The sequence below is a fragment of the Pelecanus crispus genome, chromosome 5 (genome assembly GCF_030463565.1).
Source record: "Pelecanus crispus isolate bPelCri1 chromosome 5, bPelCri1.pri, whole genome shotgun sequence".
Lineage (NCBI taxonomy): Eukaryota > Metazoa > Chordata > Aves > Pelecaniformes > Pelecanidae > Pelecanus > Pelecanus crispus.
The window spans coordinates 51,856,675-51,872,322 of NC_134647.1; the positions used below are offsets into that span (position 1 = coordinate 51,856,675).

Genomic DNA, 15,648 nt, shown 5'->3' on the forward strand with positions numbered 1-15,648 from the left:
CGTAACCCTTCCTCTGTATCGTTTCTTCTGGTGCTTTTGCATGCAGACACTTCCATTCATGCTTCTTTCAGACTGATCTTAGTATTTCTGTTGCACATCCCTACTGAGTGATTATGTGATGCATTGACTCTGTTAACTTGATGTCCCACATTAAATTAAAACACACAAGGGTTGAACTGACTTCACATTCACAGTTTCTATTTATTTGGATCAACTTTTCTCACTTTTGCCAAATAGAATGTCCTTAGAGAGCCGACTCTGAATCACAGGAACGTAACCTCTGGCTGGAGATGGCACATTAACTATTTGATAGCCAGAGAAGAAAATCAGCTCATAATGAAGAAGGTGACCGGGAGTAATCAACATGGTTTTATGAAGGGTAAATAATGCTTAACCAACCTGATAGCCTTCAGTGATGAGATGACTTCCTTGGTGGGTGAGGGGAGAGCTGAGGATGTTGTTTATCTCAAGTACAGCAAGTTACAGACACTGTTTCCCATAACATCCTTCTGGACAAACTGATGAAGTGTGGACTAGATAAGTGGACAGTGAAGTGGATTGAAATCTGGCTGAATTGCTAGGTTCAAAGGGTTGTGATCAGCAGCAGGATGTCCAGTTGGAGGCCAGTCATTACTGTTGTACCTCAGAGGTTGATACTGTGACCAATAGTGCTTAGCCTCGTCTTTAATGACCTGAATGATGGAGCAGAGAGCACCTTCAGCAGATTTGCAGATGACAGAAAGCTGGGAGGAGTGGCTGATGGACCGGATGGGTGTGCTGCCATCTAGAAGGGACCTTGACAGGCTGGAGAAACGGGCCAGCAGGAATCTCGTGAAGTTCAACAAAGGGAAGTGCCAGGTCCTGCACCTGGAAGGAACAGCCCCATACACCAGTACCTGCTGGGGGCCGGATGGCTGGAAAGCAGCTTGGTAGAAAAAGACCTGGGGTCCTGGTGGACACAAAGTTGAACATGAGCCAGCAGTGAGCCCTTGCTGCAAAGAAGGCCAGTGGTATCCTGGGCTGCATTGGGAGGAGTGTTGCCAGCAGGTCAAGGAAGTGATCCTTCTCCTCTTCTCAGCACTGGTGGGATGCATCTGGAGTACTGTGTCTGGGCCTGGTCTCCCCAGGACAAGAGAGACATAGCTGCAATGGTGAGAGTCTGGTGAAGGGCTGTGAAGATAATTAAGGGACTGGAGCATCTCTCCTATGACGAAAGGCTGAGAGAGTTGGGGCTGTTCAGCCTGGAGAAGAGAAGGCTCAGGGGGATATTACCAGTGTAGATAAATACCTGGTGGGAGGAACTAAAGAATAGGGAGCCAGGCTTTTCTTAATGGTGTCCAGTGAACAGAGAAGAGGCAGTGGGCACAAAATTAAATAAAATATTATTTAAAAGCTATTTATTTATTTATTAACTTCAGGGGTGATCGGACACAGGAACAGGTTGCCCAAGGAGGTTGTGGAGTCTCCATCTGTGGAGATACTCAAAATGCAACTGGCCCTGAGCAACTTGCTGTATGTAACCTTGCTTCGAGGGGCTGGTTTAGACAAGATGTTCTCCAGAGGTCCCTTCCAACCTCAACTGTTCTGAGATTCTATAATTAGATATTATAATCATGGTATTTATTTACAAACAGGAGCTAATAATTGCAGGAGTTGACATGCTCAAACAGGAAATTATAGTCTTGATAATCATCACTAGAAGAGGTCCCAGGGAATGCAGAGGTTATATGAAGAGTAGTTGTCTGTCTTGTTGAATGCAGCAAAACTTGTTCTGTTCAAAAAAACCCAAACAAGACCCTTAAACATGTTTTTTTCTGCTGTATGAATGAGGCACTGTGTGTCTTTCAAATGCTTCTCGCTTCTGTATTAGTATTTGTAGACTAAACACCAGATGCTTTTAGAGTAAGTATCACACAGTAAGTGCCAGGGAGTATTTTCTTTAGGTTTCTAAGCTAATTACTGAGACACAGAAAAGTGAAAACAGCATCATGGTGTGGCCAGGTTTCATAGTCTGGCTGTATCTTTTCCAGTGTTTCTTTTTATTTCATTCCCATATTACTGCAAAATGAAACAGGAGTTTAACATGTAATAATAATCCACCTCTCCTTGCTTTTTTTTTCCTCCCCTTGAGCTTTAGCTGACGTGGTTCTAGAGAAGGCAAATAAAAAAATACTCAGTGTTTTTTCTCCTTAATTTCACAACTTTTAAGTTTAACTCATGAGTTCAGGACCTAACCCTTGGATTTTGAAGGTGCTGCATTGGAAATAGTTTTATCATCCTGTTTTTGGAACAAAAAGAATTAGCATCAGTCTCTCCCTTAAGAACAACTCTGCAAATACAAAGGAAAAAGCTCCTATTAATTAAAAATTGTATATAAAATGTGGTATGTCTCATTCAATTAAGGACTGTCCATTGTCATTACTCACCAGGTCTGAATTTTGATCATTTACCAGTAAGGAAATCACTCCGAACAAAGTCAGTGGAATTAGAAATAATATTAGTATTTCCAGCAGGTGATTGTTGGGTAGTATTCCATGGTTTAAGAATGTTTTGAACTAATTCATGCTATGAAATAATATGGCCTAAGAAACTACTCTTTGTTTTTGTCATATGCATGTTACATGCATATATGCAAAGTTAGGGTCCCGTTAATCCATCAGCCGGGTATTATAGCCAACATTTGCAGAGTACAAGGTATATTCAGATGGAAGAGACTGAATCTTGGAAGACATCTGCTGAGACTCTTAGGGCAGATAGAGCCCAATATTACACACATTTCCCAGCTCAGGAAGAGTCAAACAGAGGAGAAAGACATTAATTCTCTGAGTAGGGTGTCAGATGCTAATTTAAGGGTTAATGAAATTTAGTAAAAGATGAAAATTTAGAGTTAATGAATGGGGATTGTCCTCCTTTGTTTCCTGTTAGTTTTCTAATCTGTAATGACCATACCTTTCATTTTGCGATGGCCTTTACAGAGGGAGGTGCATGTTTCTCCTAGAGTAGTCAGTAACAATTAGAGTTGTAAAAATGGGTTCGGGAATGACAATTTTCTACCTGACCAGAGCAGGTTGCATATTATGTCTCTAGAATAAGGAATTACCCTAATTTTCTACTTCGTAGAATGATTACCAGTGCTTTTTGTACTCATGCTTTTGAGGGGGGCACTTTTTTCCCTAATTTTTCTCTCTTTACAAGGGATTTCAGAGGTTTGTCTATGTCTCTGGAAGCCCAAATTGATAATGAATGAAGAAAGAACCTATTCTAGATTAATGAAGGTTAAGCTTAATGGTGCTATTTTATTAAAACAACTAACACATTCTGAATACTCACTAAATCTGCCTCTGTTGCCTTTTGCACCTTGTAATGCAATTTCTCTTGTAGAAATCTGTGTATGTCCTAAAGAAATTGTAGTGTCCTTTGATTTTAATATAGGAAGCCTATCACCTCTATTCTTACACCCAACTTCAGTCAGTTGAGTTGTAGAATGGGAGAAAGTAAGTCTCATTGGAAGATTTTCTCTGTATGAAAATTTTCTGGTTTTACAGTTTTCAAGTGAATTCAGGGAGTTGTGCCCATTTCTCCGTGACTGTCCTGCGATATTTGGAAATTGAGCAGAGCTCACATTCAAAATGTGTTACATTGCAGATCTAGAAATGCCATAAAGTTGAGTGTAGCAGACAGCTAGGTGGAGAGATACTGAGAAGTCAACTGTGGGTTTTCACCCCTCATGCCCAGTGAAGGTGAGGGAAACACATGGGATGGGCCATACAGGAACTGAGTAAAGGAACCTGCAGGGAACATTTTTCTGTTTATGGGGCGGCATCTGTAATGATATATTTTTTTACATGTCTCAGGGATTACAGTGACTCCTTTTCTCATCTTCTATCATCATCAGTGGCAGGAAGGACCCTGGTATATTGAAGTTCTTCTACAAGAAGCTTCTTCCTAACCATGTAAATCTCTCCCCTCTTTGGAGGAAATAAGGTTCCCCAGTTGACCCAGCAGTGTTACAGGGTTACTGCTGTCAGCACCTGAGAGAAGCAAATGGCCTTGAGAAAAAAAATGTGCTTTTTTCAATGCAAAGCAAACACACACATTTTTGTCACCTGTCACTGTACTGACAAGGTTATTGATCCCTCCTGGGCACACCCACAGCTGTGGCTTGCACCAGGGCCCTTGTATGGCTCATGGAGAATAGCTCTACTAGCGGAGCTGAAAAGAAAAGGCTAAGGTAGCAGGAGCTGTGCTAAGCTTTTTCTCATTCCAGAATTGTTCTTTGTGTAGTTTTAAAACAGATTTACTTTAATAATGTTGCCATTTAAATGTTTTTAATTCAAACTGGTGTTTTGAAGCTCACACCTTACTGATGTGGGTGAATTACTTTATTCACACCTCTGTTGCTGTTTTATCTAGGAGCAAATTCTGCAGGCATGGTTTAACAGGGAATTATATATTGATTTATGTGAGTTTCAATGGAAAGGAGTAAAAATAGCTCACTGGCTCTCTCTCCTGTTGAGTGCATTCTCTCTCTTTGTGTTTATATGTATATATGTGTATTTATCTAGATACTCGGGGGTTTTTGCTATTGTGAGAGGTGGTAAGACAACACAAATGCAACAGAAAAGCAAAGGAGATAACTGCAGAAAGGCCCTGAAGCTGCACAAGCCTTTTATTCCTTTGGTTCTACCAGCGATGTATCTAATTAATCTTCCAATATAAAGGACAGGAAGAAAATTGCTCATTTATCAACTTCTCAAGAAAAGGCCAAACCAAACTGAAAAGAATTGTGTTTAGATCTAGAGAAAACCCTGCTGTGCCTGTATGTGATTTCTTATTAAAAGCCAATGATCAATTCCACTTACTATGTCTGCGCCGTTATCTCCAAAGTGCAGGATCCTATTGTCGTTGTAAGGAGGGTCATGTTTTTTAATGCCTGCTCTGTTTTCAGCTTCAGCTTCCTTCTTTCTCCTTGGCTTTGTGGCATAGTACAGCACAATGAACTGGCACCTGAAAATCAGATTAAAGTGCCTACAGTGGAATTGGACATTTAATATTATTGTCATCTTTGTAATAAGTGTTAACAACACAGTGGCATGCATTTAAAAAATCCGCTTCAGCCATGAAATGCTTATTTGTTTGAACACTGCATATCTGGCTTTCCAGTGAGCAGACATGTTGCCTGGTAGTGAGGTTATATTTTCATGATGTTTAAGCATTAGTAAAACTGTTCATTTGTTTTTGGTGTGTCCCCCGCCATTTGCTCTGAGTTGGCATTGTAAATGAAATAACGTATTGTTAACTTTTATCAACAGGGAAGGAATATTATTTTATTAGTAGTAATTCAATATAATCACATTTTAACCATCTAAAGTAGCTTTGCGACCTGATTGAGTACAAATATCTTGGTGTCCTTATAGTAGTCATTTGTTGGCATCTGTGCTTGTACTTCCATGAGTAGTGGCATCAACAAGAATAGTGCTGAAGGTAAGGATCTTTAAAGAACTATGAAAGTTTGAGGTGAAAAAGTAGATAGGAATATTCATTGTCTGTATCCCCAGCAACTGTATCGCAGCACATGCATGATGAGGTTCCCCTGAGTATCAGTGGTTTAATTCAGTAAGGTGAGGTGACATCTCAAAACTGTTCCATGGTCCAGCAGGCCACCTAAACTTGTTTTGTTCAGCTCTGTGCTGTCAGGAATCATGGCCTTCCAGGATGACAGATGTTTTCCCATTCAGAACAGAAGAAGAAAAGCATACTCAGAAGGTCTTTTGGCTTAAGCTTCTTGAATCTGGCTCTTTCCTACTGGATGAATAACAGCTCCTTTCCATCCTTGATTCTGAAAATAGTACAGAGAGCAATAGATGAAGGTGGCAGGGAGTCACACTGTTTGACAGTTCTGTCTTCTGCCATCTTTGCCATGATTTGTCTAAAATAACTCAGCTCTATGAGTAAGAGGAAGTGAAAAATTTTCCCAAGCTGAATTGGACACATTTGAATCCCAGATGCAGGTTGGCTGGAGGATTGACTAACCTCCTATAAGATGACATGTTAAAATGTTGTATAAAAAGTTTTCTACCGCCAGTGGTCTGTGTGTCAAGTAGTAGTAGATTGTATAGAGTAACTATTGTCAGCATAATAGTCATCTTAGTTGTTCTTCAGAAGAGAAAGTCTAAATGCTCTCTTCCTTTGAAGGAAACAAACACAGTAACTTGTAATTGATTTTTCTGAGGGGTGCCTTGAGTTTGAATATGGAGAAAGACTGCAATGATGGTGCCCGGCAGGTTTGCAGTACCTCTTGTTCACAGTGAGGTGCTTTTGTTTTTGAAGACGCTTCTGTGGTGCAAAAGAGGCTGTGGAGGAAAAATAAACGTATCTCAGCATCAGCACTTATGACCATCATGAAAAGCAAAACAACACAAGCTTTCACGTTTTGTGGAGAAGGACATGTAAGTAAAAGTATAGATACAGAAAAGTATAGATACAGAAATCAACAAAACTGTTCAGGCTTAAGATGGAGAAGTCTCCCTGGAGGTGAAAATTCATCTGTGCTTCTCTTGGACCTCTTTCAAGCAGTCAGATCTGAGGAAACAGGTAGCATCTCAGCAGTGAGTAGCGTAGTGGTAATTCAGAGGAAATCTATTTCTTCACATACAAAAGACCCTGGGGCCAAGATGCTGCGACCCTTGCTAGCCGAAGTCTTTGAGTTGTCTGTGACAACTTGTTTTTCTGTTGCATGACCATGAAGAATATTGTGTCTTTATTTTTTTAGAACTCAGTTCCTGTGACCAAAGAAACTCTGTATTCCCCCTTATGAACAGTGGGGGAAGAAGCTCTGTTGCCTACTGGAAGTTCAGTGCCAACAAAGCGAATTAGCTTTTATTTCTGTGCCTAGAAATCTTAGAATACTTGCATTTGGAAAAGAATGCATTTGGGTAAAAAATTTCAAGCTGCCTCATGTCGTATTTGAATGGCCTTTCCAATATGTGTCTTTCTCAGGAACGCTGTGGTTATTTTTTTCTGCAGATGTTACAGAATTTAAAGCTTAAGGTATTGCAAACAAGGCATGACTATGTTACAGAAAGCTCAGGTGATCCAGAGCCAGTGGCTATTGCATGCAGTGGCTTGGGGAAAAAAACAGTGATTCATTCTCAGTGTAGTGCAGAGAACAGTTGGGACCAGACATTTGTTTCATTTCATTTGTTTCCTGACAAGTGAAATGAGGTGACAAATTCTGAAGCACCATGCTACACTGAAACCTAAAGCTAAACTTTTAAAAATAATTGGGGGGAAGGCAAAGGCTAACAATGTTCCTTGCCCCCCTCCCCCGAGCTTTTGCAAATAAACAAAGACAAGATGTTAGGGACAGTGTCTGTATGCATTTTTGCTGGTGTCTGTTTTCTCAGGCACCTGCAGTTGAATTTCTCTGCTTTGAAAATAAGCGAACAAACAAAACTAAGTATAGCAAGATGGCCATATGCATTTTATAAAAGCAGAGCTCTGCAGTGACAGTAGCTTTTAGACCTGAAGTCCCTATGAATAACTTTCCATTACAAACCCCAGGTATTATTTTTGCCATTATTGGTACTGTTTAAAGTTAAATTCAGTGAGAGGTTACTTGACTGTTGTCTAAGCAATACTTAGGTAACTACTGAAGTAGAAGTTTAGCTGGGTGCTTCACAAGGGCAATGTTCGCAATGTTTAGGATCTCTTTATTGCTTTGCTTCAGCTGTTAATTGCTTTTTTTTGAACCGTATTATTGCCTGTTTGTCTTGTGGAAAGTAAGTAGTGTAGTAAACATAGGGTTAAATTGTTTATGTTGTTTAATTTGTTTGTGTTGGGCATAAATAAATTACATCAGGCTGGTAAATGGAGGAGAAGAGCTGTATGCCAGAGGCTTTGGAGAATCCAGTTAAAGTACTATATAGAAATGTCATAGTATATTTATCTCCATTTGTAGAGGTGTTCAATTTTATTTCAGAATGACAATGAGCCCGTCCAGTCTTTCACAAATTTTTCAATAGTGCTGTGGTGTTTGGCTGGTTTGTATTGTTTACATCTGAAATAATTCCTTTGTAAATGAGTATTTTTCATGAAATACTATGAACACCTGGGCAGAGAGGTGCCAACCCATTGCCGCATCAGACAGCTGCCATCTAAAGAAGTTCATTACTGGCACACTCATTGGCTGTTTCAGATGTGCACCCATAGCCCTACAGGTGTACTGATGAGTTGTGGAAGCCATGGCGGGGATGACAGGTTCCTTCCCCTCTTTGCTCACACTTCCCCACATTTGTTATCTCTGCAACAAAAATTAAAAGTATAGGAAAAAGTTAAAAAGCATCATGGTGGGTCTGTTCACTAGGAAGCCTTGACCATGTATCTCATTTTTCTATTCAATTGTTTAAGCAGCAGATGAAGATCAAGTCCTGATTATGTTATCATATCTGTTTATTATTCTTTCAACTTCCTTTGCTTCATGAAATTTCCTTGACAATAATTCTTAACCAAAATTTGATTCTGCAGGTGAAATTAGTCAAAAGCCATGAAAAAAACCAGAAAAATCTCATCTCTGAGTAATTAATCAGTATAATAAATAATCTCTTAAATCTGGAAGTATAGGCACAAGTTCAGCATGCATGCACGGCTCAGGCCCAAAGACGGCATGTCACGTTGAGTCACCCAATTACTGTGACAACAGAGCTGGAAACTCTTCAGGTTCAGCAGATCTCCAGCCCAGCTGCATGTGCATGTTGCACCAACCTGGAGGGAGTCCTCAGCACTCTTTTCCCAAATGAGAAATACAGGTGTACTTTCACTAATGTAAATATGCTGTGGCTGACATAGCTTGGAGAGGCTCAGCAGTTAAGGCTTTGACCTCCGAAAAAAATTAAACTATAGCTAATGTTCTTAGCAGAGTCAAGTGATTGTCTGAACAGTTCTTTTTTAATCTCAGAAATCCTTTTGTTAACCTATAGGTTAGAGCACAAGATCAATGACCTTATCGTACATCCTCATGAGGAACAATTTCATGTCAGTCTGAGTAAGCCACCTGATTGTGCCACCTGGGATGCTCCGTCTTTACACAGTAGGGAATATCGATTATATTTCAGCTAGTCAAGCACTGGAAGAAATTGGAAACGGATCAGGACTTTGATTCCTAACTGCCTAACGAGAATACTTTGTTCTGCTTGCTCCCATGCTCCCACTCTCCCCAAAGGTAGCCTGTTGCAAGCTGCTGTATTCAATAATGCCTGCGCCTTCTGATAAACTATTTTCCCCACTTTGGGCTCTTTTCTTTTCCCACTGTCAATGACACACAAAAAATTTATTGTCGGGCTGTTAGTTTTGATGACTTTGCAATCTACCTGACCTGTCAGAAACAAGAAAAAAAAAATTTAATCACCTTGTCACTGCTGCATTACTTTCGAATTTTAAATAGTCTTGAAAACAGTAAGTGCAGTTTTGTCCTTTGTGAGGTAGAAATAAAAGGGGGCTCTTGCACTGAAAGGAGCTGCAGCTTGGTGCCTGCAGAATATAGATCCCAGCACACAGTTTTCTTCATTCAAGCAGCTCATCCGGACAGTCATCCTCACATAGGCCAGTACAGACACAAATCCTGCTGCTTTTAATAGCAGCAGGAAGCTCAGAGGCAAATTTGGCCATTGTTTCTTTTGTAGTACAAAGTGAAATTTAGGTTTGTGTTGTAATGAACTTCCTCCAAGAGTACTTATTTTTTTCCTTTGTAAGCACAGCTTGAAGCATGGTGTGTTCTTTTCTGAGGAGGAAGGACATGGGGTAAGAAAGCAGCATCTTGCTTGGGACAGTTTGTGTTTCCCAGCAGGGCGTTTTAGATGAGGGGTTCTTGCAAAGGCGGTGACTCTCTAGCCCAGGGGCCTCTGTCTTTGCAACGTGGTTTTTTGCTCTGCCCTGCAATGCACCAGAGCCATCTTCTCCAGCCAACGTGACGAACCCAAGCACTTCAGGACTTGACAAAAATGCTCCTGGTCAGGGCTGGGGGAAGTGGCCCTGTGAAGGTGTGAAGGGGAAGGAGGCACTGCCTGGACTTGGTAACCCTTGAAAACCTCCTCCTCTTGCTCTCTGACAGCAGAGGTCCTCCTAGCCTGAAGCGAAAGGGTTCATCACAGGCACAGCACTAATTGCTGAGGTGAATTATGAGGATGGGTGGTTGTGGGCCCTGCCAGAGTCCATCTTGTTGTTCTGCTTGCTCTCATCAATCTCTCCCCATCAAGCAGCTTCTCCTCCGGAAGCAGACTGAGGCCCTAATGGCCAAAGCAAGCAGGAAACAAGATACACATTTATAGATCCAGCACTGGGCTGAGAGCTCACATGGGGGCTTGCGGGGAACCCTGGCCCCCCTGGGAACAGCAGAGTCCCTCTTTATTTTCCTTCCATCTTTACTGTAACATCCACAAAAATGTCAGCAACAGTAATGTCTTGTAGAAGGACTTTGTCACAAGCAGTGTTTATAGGGAACTATTTACCTATATGCCTTGCCCATTTTCAACCTTTGATCCATCATACAGGAATGTTATGCAAGATTATGTACTGTCATGGGAATTTGGGGGCAGAGGTGGGAAAAACTGAGAAATGTTTTCAAGTCCCCAATGTAAAGGATTTCACACATCCTTTCTCAACGATGAGGGCATGTGTAGAACAAGCACCTGTCATAAGGTTCCACGCATCTGGGTTTCATGTTTGTTTCCTCTTTGTTGCTTTTGTGATATAAAGTGAATTGTAAGGATTACCAAGAGGATAAAGGCGTCTGTGCTCTGGGAGGCTTCTTGGAAAGATCAGTAATGATGGCTCTTAACTTTTTAATGTGCCTTACATTACACTAATGGACCTAAACCATCATTTCATTCTGAAGGCAAATTTGTTGACATCGGAAAAGGAGACTTGGCTGCTACAGGAGTGTAAAGAACATACAGCAGACTGTAATGTAGGAAGGTACTGAGCTTTTATTTTTGTGACCTTGTCCAAATAGGAAGTAATTACAATATAATTCAATTCGGAAAGTCTGGAAACCATGATAGTTGACAGAGAGTGACATTGTAAAAGCAATACGCATGTGTTTTAATACATCTTCTCTTTCCAACTCCTAAGCATTGTTTGATGCTATTTGCTTTTCCCACTTCTACTTTTCCACTCCTAAGACACGGTCAGAACACAAGATTCAGGCTTGTCTGCACCTTCACTTATTAAATCTCTTCTCCCTGCTAATTTCCAGTACTTACGACCTCGCCTGGCTCTAATTCTGTGCTCGGTTAGTGTCATGGCTGAGCGCTGCCCCATCTGTCCGTCCTGTGAAGGGAAGGAAGCACTTCTGTGCTCATCCCTCTGTAACTTCCCTTTCTGACCTGTGCTGCTGGTACTGACGGTACCCGGGCGAGGGAGCCTGCAGCCCCGTCTGTATTACACTGAACCTTAGCCTGGCGTATACTAGTTAGCCAGCTTCAACAGGCAATGCACACAGCTACTAGCCCTGTAAGCAATACCACTTCCACATAAAATGGGGCTAAGCACTGGAAAATGTGCAGTACTGGGTAACAGTTAACCTTTTAAATAAAATCCTGTGTGGTGGAGAGTGATGTGAGCCAGTTGCTGTATGACTGGTAACCAGTATCTTTTGATTAATATCTCTCCTTGGGGAGATTAAATCCAGGAGAGTGGAGAATAAAATTCCTTTTGAGTTTTGATACAGTCTTGGTTCTTGTGACCTGAAACAAGACTATCTCCCTTCAGTCACTCATTTTGCTCAAGTTCAGGGAGCACTAACAGTTTCACCAGATGCTTGACTCTCCAAATACTGCAGAGATGAATGTATCACAGCAGCTCCGTGAAGCAGGATTTTTATCATGTCCCGTTTGGAGAAGGGGAAGCTGAAGCAGACAGTGAAGCTGTACGCTCTGGCACAGCTAACTCTGGCCGTGCAAAAAGGAAAAGTGTCAAGGTGTTTTAGGCTGATGTACTTCTTTAGCAACGGGATCTCTTTGTTCCCAATTAACTGTTGTAGCCTATATGTTGTTTTCTGGTGTATGTGTACTAGGAATATCTCAGGACAGTGAGTTATCTCTCTCTGTTTCTTTCCTCTGAGACTCGTAGTTACACCTTTGATAGATTAGTTTAATAGGCTCATTAAGGAAATGGAGGGCATCTTGCCTAAGTGTTTGCCACATCAGTGAGCCTCAGTTGCCTTCTTTTCAACCCCAGACAAATAGGAAAAAAACCATTGCCACAGGCATCTCTGTGTGCAGCCCCCAAGGACCCAGAAATCATTCTGAAAATTATAAGGATTGAAAACAGCCAGCCTGCTCTACAATACGTAATTTACTGCCTACGGAACTGGTGATGGCTTGTACACGCTCTACGCCCTTCACAGGAACGGTTAAGTGCTGTGTTGGTGTACTAAGGAGGATGAAATGCAGGCAAGAAGTTTCCCTGCTCCAAGCAAACTTGGTTCACACATAGGCCCTGAGATACGTGAAGTGCCACACAAATATAAGCTACGCTGTAAATAAGGAGTAAAATAAGTTATCACTGCTCTGTGTGTATGTAAAAAGCAGGGAAAAGGGATGCTGCATTTCCTCTCCCCTCCTCTAGTTTAATGCCTGGACAAGTCACTTAGCATCTCTCCTGTCCCGACCACCTTCCTACACCACCCTCTAATGGACTATGTGCCTTACGGTCTCTGGATGTGTCTTGCTGCCAGGGACCAGCTTCATGCCTATTTAGTGGTGGAAAACAATTAACTGGTACAATCTGGCCCCAGATTAAGTGACCCAGAAAAATCTTTCATTCCAAACTCCCATTTAAGTCTTCCATGAAATGTGTACACATGTTGTTCTTGCTGTTCTCATTACTCAGTTCTTTCTAATAGTGGCTGTCTATATAATGATTCTCTGTGTCCATGCAGGGTTGTTCCAGAAGGCTAGAGAAGCAATATGATTTAGAGGGAATTACTTGGCCAGAACAAGTGGTTCTGTGCAGTTGAGATTCAGTTACTCGAAGGATTCACAGGAAGGAAATTCCTTAAGTGAATGCAGAGATGGCATCGAGACAACCTAGAGCTGAAATAATGGGGAAATATATTAGATAATTCTGGAATTGAAAATGTGGTGTATAGTCATCTGGCACTAATATGGCAAGGGTAGACTGGTATGACTGGGTTTGAGCTATTTAAGATCGTTAATAAGTAATTAACCTATGAGGTGACTGTAACTGCCATCATTTTAATGAAGATTGAATTATTAAATTGCCAGGCGCGCTTTGGAATTTATCAGTACCCAGGCAGGACAAAGCCCCTTGGCCACATTAGTGAGAGATCCCCTGCATTCAGAAAACACTCCTAAAAGATGCCCACCATATCAGACTCACCAGTTCATGCCTTTCTCCTTGCTGCCACTCAACAGCCACCTCCCCACTTTTACATTCAATTTGTCTTTTGCTGAAAAGCTGCTAATTTCATGCTACTTTAGCCCTACAGCAGCCAGCCTGTTGCTAAGCAACCTCCAAAATACTGAAGGGGCTGCAGTCTAGCTGCTTTTTTGCAGCCCACCCTTATTCTTACTTATTTACGTATACATCTTATTTATTTATATAGCTAAACAGATTTCTTCCATAACGTGGAAGCAGAGCTGTAAGCCTCCGAGTTGCATCAGGGTGCCTTTACTTGCATATCTGTTTGTCTTCTCCCCAATACCATCCTCTACCCTATTTTTACTGGTGTTCCTGTTCCTCAGCTGAGCAAACTCCTCATGATATTTGTCGAGCTGGAGTGGCATCCAGGAAGGAGTGTACTGAAACTATACTTAAAAGGCATAGCTGGCCATGGACTGCTGTACTCGCCGTGAGATAGCAGCTGGGAATCTGTTTGGTCCCAACAGTCCTTGATGGAAGAAAAAACGGGTCAGAACAAAGATGGCTTTAAGCCATTTTTCTGCTTACTTTATTTCTGGCTGCTTTAACTTCAGCTGTGTCCGCATTCCAGGCTTCTTGTAGCCTAACTAGACCTGCAAAGCGTGAAAAGACACTTACCCTTCACCTGCCCAGCAGTGCTGGGAAAAGCCCTGCTGTAGAGGCAGTTCTACAGGAACAACTGCATTTTTGTGGGGTGGGGTTGGGATCCTGGCCAGGGCACAGATTTGCCTTAAATTGTATAAATGAGGGGAGCAGGTTGCTGATGGAGTATTTGGTGTACAGATAAACTGGCAGAGGGTTTATAGCGGCTGCACGTGGATAGAGTAGGATAGCAGACAAGTAATGCAGCTGTTACAGTGCTGTTTGTTCTAGATGTGCTCCCAAAATGGGGGAAGGTGGACGTGGTTTGTGTGCACTGTTACATCATGCGTCACCCAGAGAATCTCCTTGCCAAGCGAAAAATCAAGACCACTGATTAGAATCACTTTTCGCAACCAGAAAAGCACTAAGTGGATATAATATAACAGAGCCTGGCTGTGTTTGTTGTGGTAGCGTTGGTCATGTCAGCATTGGTGTTAGACTGCGATGATAACTTTGATGAAAGAACTGCCACACTCTTCAGTAAAGGCTTCAGAAACAATTCAGATGCTCTCACAAGCTCCAGTATTTTGTATCTTTTCTCCAGCACAATACTGTAACTTGAGAAAGAGGAGAATGAGTCCTGTACAGATTTATTTGGAACAAACAGGTACCAAACTGTCTTTTTCCCCTTTTTCCTTTTATATTTTTTTCCTTTTTGTTTCAGCAAGAAGAGACAGTATTCATGAGCTGAGTCTCCAGACTATACTTCTTCCACAGCTGTTGCCTTTAGCTGCTACTGACTGACAGCTTCATCTGTCTGTTGTAGCTTTCATCATAGATTTCTTTTTGATAGAAAACAATTTTTCTGCTTTGATGATCTATCCATTACCTGACCTTCTCTGGAGAAGAACAGAAAAGTACGTAAACACTTGTTTTTGTACATGCAGTCTTGCAGAAGAGGGGTTCTGCAGAAGGCTGAATGTAATTGTTTTTCCATCAAAGTGAGATGAGGAAGGTGATGTTTTAAGTCCAAATTGAATTTTCCCCCTACTTGCTTTAAGCATTCAATTACCCATTTGGAAAGCTAAAATATTCTGAGTGTGGTTTGGCATGCTCATTCTGTATTCTGATTTTTTAAAAATGAACTTTTGGTCTTTCTGTCTTTTATTACACATTTGTCACTGGGATGTCCACTTCTTATGTACATCCAGAGGGGTGTTGGTTGTAAAATCTTTGCTGACCTGCGGCTCTGTGTATTTTTTTAATATGGTTGAGATTTCGTAAGCCAAGCTGTGCTATTTGTGTTAGCTTGTACGTTTTGGCACTGTTATTCACATAGAGCTCAGAAATGTGCTAGGTGCTTGGGCAAGTATTTAAGTTATCTCAAGTATTCTCTAAGCTGAGTTGTGAACAAAACACAGGAGGCCTAGAACCAATTAAAATGCCCAGGAATAACTTTTACTGCCCTGAGAAGTTTTTTCAGGTACGTTTAAAAAGATTGAGCCAACAGATCTTAATTTCATTAATAGAAGGTAGGAAGAAAAGGATCTTTTATATGGGAAGGTATCAGGTGTTTTAGGGTGTGGAAGATGATGATTAACACCTTGAATTACACACAGGCAAGTG

General features: G+C 41.4%; 1 protein-coding gene across 17 annotated transcripts in view; it reads left to right on the forward strand.

Moving 5' to 3' along the window:
- Positions 1 to 15,648, forward strand: part of RABGAP1L (RAB GTPase activating protein 1 like) — a 281,517-nt gene that overhangs the window by 219,126 nt on the left and 46,743 nt on the right. The gene's annotated exons all lie outside the window — the stretch shown is intronic.